Raw genomic sequence first — 9,743 nt, forward strand, 5'->3', positions numbered from 1 at the left:
AGACTTAAAGAATCTCCAAAACTGAAGGAACAAGTGTTTTGAATCTTAATTTGTGTTTTAAAACTTGCATTAAAAACCAACAAGCATGAATAGGCATACATGCATAAGCACACGTAGAGCATGCATTCGTTGTCCTAACATGAGCATGAAAAGTAGGCATTCATACATGAGCATAACATAGTCTGAATACACATAGTCTAAGCCTGCATGAGCACACATAAGCATAATAATAACATAAACTAAGCATTCATCAGCGTGCGTTTATGAGCATATGTAGCATATGTAACATATAAAAAAAAATTCTCGAACCCATTCTCCCTCGGCAGAGTTGCAAAGATGATCTTTGGTACCCTTCAAGGTTGACCCCAAGTATCATGCTGCAGCGTTGTTTTGGGACGACGAGTCAAGCAACCTACCAACTACTCTCCCACCATGTGTGCGCTTGCGTGGCCCCATCAGAAGACTTATAAAAAAAAATTGGAAAACAGGAAGATAAAGAAAAGAGCACCACATCACACATGGAGAAAAATGATAAGAGAATGGAATAAAAAAAACTCAAAGAGGGTCCAACCCTATTTATAAGAGGACCAACTGATCTCTCAGGCTCACCAAGATGTTTACAGGCCCACCAAAAATCTTACAAGCCTGTGAGATATCCCATGGACCAGCTAAGAAGAAAAGTAAAGAAAAAAAAAAATCTGACCCAGTGAGAAAGTAAAAGAAAAAAAAGGATAAAATAAATAAATAAATAAAATATATATATAAGAAAAAGGGAGAATATCACGGACCCACCAAGTCCAAAAAATAAATAAAAAAAAAGAAGAAAAATTTTTCCCCAGTGTGTCTACCAAAAAAAGAGAAAAATTCCCCTACTCGGGTGCGGGACATGCAAGACTTTCTGTTGAATCATAAAGACTTGCTTGATCCTTGGTTTCCAGCTTAGTACAACGGGAATACCATCAGATAACTTCAAGATTTTCTTGACCCTTGACTTCCAGCTTCGTATAGTAGGAGTTCCATTGGCAATCCAGAGACTTGTTTGACCGTTGGTTTCCATCTTAGTACAACAGGAATACCATCGGACAACCTCGAGACTCGCTTGACCCTTGGTTTCCAACTTAGTATAGCGGGAATACCATTTGACTACCCAGAGATTTGCTTGACCCTTGGCTACTAGCTTAGTATAGCAAGAATGCCATTGGCAACCAAAGACTTGCTTGACCCTTGGTTCCAACTTAGTATAATGAGAATACCATCGAACAACCAAGAGATTTGTTTGACCCTTGGTTCCCAGCTTAGTATAGCGGGAATACCATCAAATAACCCCGAGACTTGTTTGACCATTGGCTTCTAGCTTAGTACACCAGGAATGCCATTGGCAACCTAGAGATTTGTTTGACCATTGGCTTCCAGCTTAGTACACCAGGAATGCCATTGGCAACCTAGAGATTTGTTTGACCCTTAGTTTCTAGCTTAGTATAATAGGAATGCCATTGGCAACCCAGAGACTTGCTTGACCCTTAGCTTCCAGCTTAGTACAGCAGGAGTGCCATCGGCCAGCCAAAGACTTGTTTGACCCTTAGTTTCTAGCTTAGTACAATGGGAATACCATTGGCAACCCAGAGACTTGCTTGACCTTTGGTTTCTAGCTTCGTACAGTGGGAATACCATGGGACAACTCGGAAGTCTGTTCAACCCAAGGTTTTTGGTTTTGTACAACCGACATACCATTGAACTACCAAAAGATATGTTGACCCCAGTTTCCAATTTAATACAACTGGAATACCGCAGGATGACCTGAGGACCACTTTATGATTGAGTTACTGTGTACTAACACCTTGGCAGGAATAGATCAAGGATTATCATGTGGCACACAGGAAAGGTTCTGACTCTCTAGTTAAAATTCCTAGATAGGATCATATTAATTTCTTGATTAATCGAGATTTTAATTGGATTACAAAAAATTACTGACGGATTATCTGCTCGTGATTGTGCATTTGCACCTCTACTATCATTGAGCAGGCTAGCAATAGTACATGCTCATAGTGACAAAATTTGTGGAGTTCTTTTCTTTGCCCTTCGACCTTGGCATAGGCCTTGGCCAAAGAGGGGCATTCTAGAGACACCCAATTTTGTACACCACCCTAACAATGATGACAAACAAGGAACGGTCAAGGTTTGTGCTTCACATCGGAAGGGAATTTATGTCTTTTGTGACGATCAGGGCACTAGCAGCAACTCGAGTCCCCGTAGGCATCCCAAAACCCTAATCCCGGCACAAACCCTAATCCAACCCTAAACCCGGTAGTGGCTCAAATCAACTTAAAACCCTAATGCAGCCCGAAAACCTAATCTAGCCCAAGGCCAATTTCAGACCCGATCTCGTGGCACACAATATTAACGTGTTATATATTAACGAACAGATTCTAAGTAATCCTGATGGTGCAAGGATGGCATGAATAAGGGTTGCCCAAATAAAACCCGAGCTAGCAAAAGGGTAATAGTCCCCTCTTTCTTATTCTCAATTTTTACAAGAGAAAAAGGAGCTCGAAACCCATGCCATTGGATAGTGCTCGGAAAGACAATTTTGAAGATATATTGCATCCAAAAATAGGACCATCGGATCTCCCAAAATCACTTCCGGAAGTCAGAACGGGGATCAAACAAAGGGTTTTGCCCTAGATTCTTCTCAGGCCCGCCAATTTTTATGCTAAAAATGGGAATTTTTTAGCATGTGATTTTTTATTTTTTTTGAAAGAAACTCTGCCAAGCCAGTGAAAACCTACCATTTTTTAACAGCGGGCTTGCCCTAGGATTTTCCACTTTTGGCAGACTCGCCAAGGGGGGCTCAACACTTATAAATAGTGCTCATTTTTTCACAAAGAGGACACAGTGGAAAAAAAAAAAGATATAGCAAAACAAGGAGTAAAAGAGAGGAAAAAGAGAGAAGGAGAGAAGGGAGAGGAAAAGAGAGAAGAAAAGAGTGTGAAGAAGGGGAAGAATGGAGGCGAAGAAATTCCTCCATCTCCATCCTCGAGAAGCATGTCGGATCCTGAAGTGCCACCAGAGTCCTAGATTCCCCGAAGAAGAGAAGCAAGCAGCCGAGGTCGTTCTTTGAGTCGAGGGAGTCTTCATCAGAGTCATCAAAGCTTCAGTTTGGGTTTGTTCCCTCTAGACTCGCAACAAGGGTCAATGTCAGGTATAATTTCTTAATAGAGGCTTGTTGTAGACTTTTCATTCAATATAGCATATGTATAATATTGTACATTAAATATATAGTCATGCATGTGTGTCAGGATATAAAGGGAAATATTCGAATTTTAGCATCTAATAGGAAGAGCAGTTCAACCGGGTGAAGTGGGTGCCTAACATCAATTTTATAACCTGGCTCTTACCCTAATCTTTAGACCGGACTGAGTCAATCTTGGGTCCGCTCCAATGGAACAGGCCCACATCCCGGGTCCTAGGCCCTAACCCTAGGTGGCGACTCCAAATATTTACTTTCCCCAATCCCCGACATTAGGCCATTATTAATATTATTTTTAAAAGTTACCCAAATGGAAGATAGCCCCAGAAAAATAGGCCCCCCACGTATCTTCGAGTAAGGATGCGACAGTGCAGGGCCTATGGTCTCAAATAGGCTTCTAGGAACTAGAACATGATTCAAAGAGTTTGGTTTCAATCAAAACATTGATGAGCCATGCATTTATAAAAAGGTCAATGGGAGTGGCACTTGTTTCTTAGTTTTGTATGTGGATCATATTTTACTTATTGGGAATGATTTGGCTTGTTTTCATTTGTAAAGGTGTGGTTGTCCAAAACATTCTCAATAAAAAGACCTTGGTGAAGTCAGTTACATCCCTGGAATTAAGCTAGTGAGAGATTGCAAGAACATGATGTTAGGCTAATCACAATCCACTTATATTGACAAAATACTAGGTAAGTTAAAGATTCCAAGAAGGAAAATTTCTTTTAAACATGGAGTCACTTTATCCATGTCTCAGTGCCAATAAACTCTGGAGGAAATTGAGGCTATAAGGAGAATTTGTTATGCTTTAGCAATAGGAAGTCTCATACCATGTTATGTACTAGACCAGATGTTTGTCATGCGATAAGGACTGTGAGCTAGTATTCGTCTAATCCAAGTTAGGAGCATTGGACTGCTGTCAAATGTATACTCAAGTATTTGAGGAGGGCCAAGGATTACTTCCTAGTCTATGGTTATAATTAGTTGTCAGTTGTGGATTACACAGACTCAAAATTTCAGACTAAAAAAGAGATATGACAGAAAGTCCACCATTGGCATGGTCTTAGTTATGGGTGGTGGGGCTATAATTTGGAAGAGCTCCAAATAAAATTCAACGTCTGACTCCACAACTAAAGCTAAGTACCTGGCAGCTAGTGAAGCAGCCAAATAAGGGGTTTGACTCAAGAAATTCTAAAAAACCATAGGGGTGGTGCCAAAGCTCGTCAAGCACCCCATTCCGTTGTACTGTGACAACCGGGGAACCATAGCATAAGCAAGGAACCAAGGGCCCATCAGAAAAATAAACATGTGGCGCACAAGAATCATTTGATTCGAGAGATTATTCAGCGTGATGATATAGCCATAGCTAAGGTTGACTTTGCTCAAAATATATTTGATCCCCTGACAAAGGGTTTGTCACCATCCTATTTTTAAAAATATATTGGGAACATGGGTGTAAAATTTATCGGGAATTGGCTATGATGTACATGAGAGTTAGATATGCATTTATCAAACTCTGTTAATTGAATTAAATTATTTAACATGATTTAATGTTGAGCCCAGATTATCCATGCTTTTTTTTTTTTAACTCAAAATTGTTCACGACTAAGAACATGACTGGACATCCAATTTATGTAGTTGTCACACTATATGTACTTAGGAATAGTGATCCCAGGGCAGAAGTGTGAGTGTACATATTGTGTGTACATTGAACTGGATCATATGAGAATTTCTCATGTTGACTATTGTCAATTAATGAAAATGAAACTCTCATCAGTAATGTATCATCGGTCCTTTGACCTAAGGGCCTCATCGATGCGGTTATACAGTATGAGTTCATAATGCACCAACTATTTTATGTCTCCTTGACTATATATTAGTGCACTAGATTCATAGTGTTTCATCGTATTCGAAAGAGATGCCCAACATGGAATTCACTGCCATCTTAGGGAGAATATCAAGTAGAGAGAAAGTCTATAAGTGTTTGGAAAAAATGGATTCGGTGGCATTTTGGTAAAATATTTTCAAAAATATTTAGAAAATTAATATATTTATTATTTATTTATACCAAAAAATTTAATAAAATATTTTTTTTGTCTAAACAAAATTATGCAATCTTTGTAATATGAGTTTCGATGCATTGGGGACTTGACAATAATTTTATACATGTCTATATTGTGCCACGTGATATTGTTCAATGGAGGAATGATGCATAATTTATCTACTTAAATTGAGAGTTTTGGATACATTTACTTGTCATATATTTGTTGATAAATATTACATTTAGAATGTACTATTTGATAAATTGCATCATAGGTTATATGAAAATGGGGTCCTACCTCTTCACGTGTTAGATTCACCTTTTATGACAACACATTCTAGTTGGCATATATTTTTGAGAGGTTGTACATTATTTAAATCTCTAGATATTAGATTTGATCTGATGTCATGAGGATATGGATCCCGATTCCATCATCTTTGATGTACAAGTGGGGATTGTTGGTGACAACGTATCTATCAAGGTGGGCCCACCATGTTGACTAGGTTTTGAACGTGAGAGTTTAACTTTTGAATTTAAATTGTCACGTCCCACATTGTAGGGATTTGATCCTTATCCACTTTTAAGTGGTTACATATGTTTATTTATTAGAGAGTTTGAGCAGTTATGGTAACTGCCCTTTATTAAAGAGTTTGAGCAGTTATGGTAACTGCCCACCCCTCTCTTAAGATAAGGATTAATCTCTTTATTTGGGCATTTAAGGAGAAGTGACTTTCATACAACAGTAGAACACACACACACACACACTCTCTCTCTCACTTTCCCTCTCTGAAAATACCCAAAATAAAAATTCCTACTTCTTCTCGGTGAGCTTGGAGAAGAGATTCTCACTCCATCAACGGGAACTGAACAGAGACCAATAAGCTATTGTGGGAGGCAAACTTCACGCTTGAAGGGTTAAATTCACTTGGAGATTTTGTGACAGAGAAACTAAGGTAACCATCTTTTCCCCTCCATTTTTGAATCTCTGACCTCATTAGTAAGACGATCCAAATCGTTTTCGCTCCTACAGTCCTTGCTTAATGAACCATTTTGCTCATTTGGCTTGTGGATGCTTAATATCTTGATTCTTGAGAGGAATTGATGGTTAGGGATGCTTACTAATTACTTATTCCAACATTTTTTATATGTTAAACTAGGGGTGTAAGTTTGGCCCTGAAGGTTTGAACCCGCCTTGGTCTGGGCTAAGATTTCTTGCCCTCAGGGCGTGTTAGGGTAAGAAAATCTTTGGCTCTGAGTCAAGGTTGGGTTGGGAAAGGGTTGAGGCCTTAGGCTGAGCCCAACCTGGCCCAACCCGACCTCGTTTTAAATTATATGTTAAATTATACACACTAGTAAACTTGCACGTGCAAATGGACGTTTGGTTAAAATATTTAGATATAAAATTCAAATTTTTTAGAGTTGTTACATTCAAGTGTTAGTTTTATTGTTTAAGAACATATATTGCTCCTAAAGGATTAACGTTGAGGCAGTAATAATACCAACCTTGCTTGTAGGAGCGCAAGGTGAAAGCAGAGGCAACAAAAAGAGATGGAGAAGGTGGTGTGGGTGTTGGTGGGGATCCAACAAAGAGAAATTGAAAGGAAACCTATGTAGCAGCCTCATTGAGTGACAAAAAAAACATAAAATCACATGGCATTTCCCAACAATCTTAATGGATAGAGTAATATTGACAGAGGGAATTTGAGATTGTAATATCTAAATAAATTTTAACTAACAGAGGAGTATCTAGATGGGAGTTCTATCTACAGGATTCTGTAATTCATGGTCTATTCTTTGGCAAAAACTTCCCACAAGGTTGGAGCCTAGAGGAGTTCGGCAGAATGACTGATCGTATCTGAATCTCCATGTAGACACTCAAGTACATAGCTTCTAACTGTTCTTTGATCCAAGACAGAGGGTCCTATACAAGTTGAGGATTGGATATGTTTTGTTGCCATAGAAGGAGTTTAAGAGGTTGATCTAGACTTCTCTCCAAGGAGGAACTTGAACTTAATAAGGTTCCTGATTTTCTTTTGGACTAAGATCAATGTAGGTTGTTCCTGATTTTCTCTTGGACTAGGATCAATGTAGGTTATTACATTAACTTTGTAAGTTTAGGACCTTACTTTCAGCTTTCAATGGTTTGTGCCTACATACTCACGTCCCTATCTCTTAGACTGGTTGATGCCACTAAGACATAATCCAATATATGTTTTAGACATGTTTGCTTATAGAGAATATAGTTGGGTTTTAAAGTCCAAATTGTTATAATCCATCTTGGAATTGAATATTAATGTCTACATTCTTCGTTCACTGCATTATATTCCGTGAACATTAAGAGCTTCAATTTCTCCTCTAGTTCTCAAATTTAAAAGATGCAATGGTTGATTTCTCAGCTTCAATGCCTAAAGGGATTGAGGAGAAGAAAAAATCTTTCAATTTATTTATGTAGGATAAGAGAAAACGATGTCTCAAACAAGCTAGGTGACAATGAGTTGATGCGCTTCTTTCAGTCTAGCACTTGTGGGAAGATACCAATTGATCATTCAAGTATAAAAAAGTATATAAAATTAGTGTTTTTATTCTAAACTAAAAAGGGATCAAGAATCCAACTAATAATATTTTCATCAAGTTGGCCAAGAGGCATGCTCCAAAGATAGGGGTTGTCAACCAAATTTAGGTAAGTCCTTAATTCCCATTTTGAAGTAATCTGAAAATAAAAATTAACTAATGAATAAGAAAATGAGACAATTCTTGATTTCAGATTACAAAATGGGAAAGTCTATAGTGGAAGTTCCATAGAGGTTCATTTTATTTTATCACTATATCAGAAAGTTATTGCATCGAAAACTTGACATAAACAAACGTGAAATTTTTGTCAATTATGTAGAACATTGTCATATTCCTTTATGATCTTTGAGAATTCTAAGAGTTTCTAAAATCTGGTTCATGCAATTATTAAAAACGTCGATAACCAACTACTAGAAATATATATTACCACTAACATAGTAATGCATGTGAAAAGAGACTGCTACCACTCAAAAGCATATTAACATTCAATTATAGACATAAAATAATAATAATGTTCAGGAATTACAAACATAGTACAAGGACATCCAATCCCCAACATAATCGAAAGAATAAGATTTTTATCTTTTTGATTAAGGAAATAAGTCTATAAGAGGAACAACCGAACAAAGAAAGGTCTTCAGAGGAAAGGATTTGGCACCGTTTGATATCGTTTCTGTTGTTTCTGTGTCTAGAAATAGCAAAAATGGCTTTTTACATTTTCGGAAACAAAAACAGATTTTTTTTGTGTTTGATAAAACTGTTTCTTGAAAAGTTTTTTGCAGACATAATGCAACTAAAATACCCAATAGTATCATCAGATACCCAAAAAGGCGAGAAGGTTTGGTTGCCTCTTTTTAGGTATAAATAGTTGAGAGATTTATTGGGCACAATAGCCTTTTTTCTTTCTTAAATTCGTTTCTAGAAACATCGAAACAAGTTCGACTTGTTTAGTCAAAGTCGTTTCTAGAATTATAAATAGGAATAAATTTTGATTTATGTTTCTAGAAACGGGTGAAACGGAAAAACTTTAGCAAAAGCTTTTTAGGTTGTTTCTCCTTTTATGGGAACAAGAAAACGCAGAAACAGAAAAAATGGAACATTGTCAAACGGTGCCGAAGAATTCCTCTGAAAATTACAAGTACCATCTTTGTTCAATGAATCAATGATCAAAACTTCCACTCCCATCTATAGAGACATAGATTGCTAAAACTTCAAGCACAAATGTTCAAAGAGGAAGAAGTGAGAGTCACTGGATCGATGAAGGGAGAGGAGGAACCTGTTGCTACTGTAGTTGTTCTTTTGTCTTCTCTATAGTACATATAGGTAAGGGTTCATCTATGAATAAATCTGCTGCAAGGAAGAGAGAGAGAGACGTTTGGCAATCAAATGCTAGTCAAAATCTTTCGTTTTCCAATTTTTAGGGGTTTTTTTAAAACTTTCCCCCCTTTTGTGTTTTATTATGTGCATTAGGGATTTTTTTTTAAACTTCCTGCTTTTGTGCCTTATTATGTGCCCACGTTTATGGAAAGAGTTATGTGAAATAAAGCTATGAGGTTTTCTTTTTAAACTTCCCCTCTCTTCCACATTTAGGGTAAGAATTAACCACCCTATTTTTGTCACCCCCACGTTTAGGGATGGGTTATTATGTGCTCATTTTTTTTTTTTTATATTCTTTTTAAAACTTATTACTTCCCTCTTTCTCCTGCACGTTTAGATATATATATATATATATATATATAGAGAGAGAGAGAGAGAGAGAGAGAGAGAGAGAGAGAGAGAGAGATTTAAGGAGGAGCAATAGCAAGAATGCCCAAGTTGAGGTTTTTTTATTTTTTTTTAATAAATATGAAGGGGAGAGAGAAGGAAGATTTAAGGAGGAGCAAT

Source organism: Macadamia integrifolia, chromosome 1 (assembly GCF_013358625.1).
Source record: "Macadamia integrifolia cultivar HAES 741 chromosome 1, SCU_Mint_v3, whole genome shotgun sequence".
Lineage (NCBI taxonomy): Eukaryota > Viridiplantae > Streptophyta > Magnoliopsida > Proteales > Proteaceae > Macadamia > Macadamia integrifolia.